Here is a 693-nt window from a genome sequence, read left to right as displayed (position 1 = left end):
ATTTAATTTTATGTGGCATTGCTTAATTATAACAAAAAGTTTAATAATAGAAGAAAAGAGAATTCAAATAAATATCCTCTTGACATTTATTATTTGATTATTATAAGCCTTATAATACGATAATAAAAAATAATTTTTAGCAGTATTAAATATTAACATAAATAAAAAGCGCTTCAATTTTAATCAGTATTATAGAAACAATGTCGCTAAAGACTTTAGAAATATATATAAAAAATGTTAATTACTGCTAAAAATACATAAATTTAATTATCGCTATTAATATTATTATTGAATAAGGATAGATAGCGTGTTAACATAGGCCACGTTACACATTTGAATAGATAATTTTCTCGATGTTTATGCTTAGCTCATGGGAAGCCGTGTGATTACAAGTATTATTACTTAAAAAAGTACTCATATCCTATGTTTATTGTAGTGGAGTTCATTGACGAGAGGGTAGATCTATAATTTTACTTACGAGTTTCGAAAAATTCAATAATTTCAGTTTGAAATTTTATTTTTATATTAAAAATATACTTGGTAAATATTTATAACTATTAGACAATATTTATAAACCAAAAAATGAATGTTCTAAGTATTAGACCAAATTTTATAATTTTTTTATTTTGATTTTTTAATAAATCTTTTTTTATTGTGAATTTGAAATGATATATATATATATATATATATATA

This window comes from Solanum pennellii, chromosome 4, assembly GCF_001406875.1.
Source record: "Solanum pennellii chromosome 4, SPENNV200".
In the NCBI taxonomy this organism is placed as follows: Eukaryota; Viridiplantae; Streptophyta; class Magnoliopsida; order Solanales; family Solanaceae; genus Solanum; species Solanum pennellii.
This window is presented reverse-complemented; position numbering follows the sequence as displayed.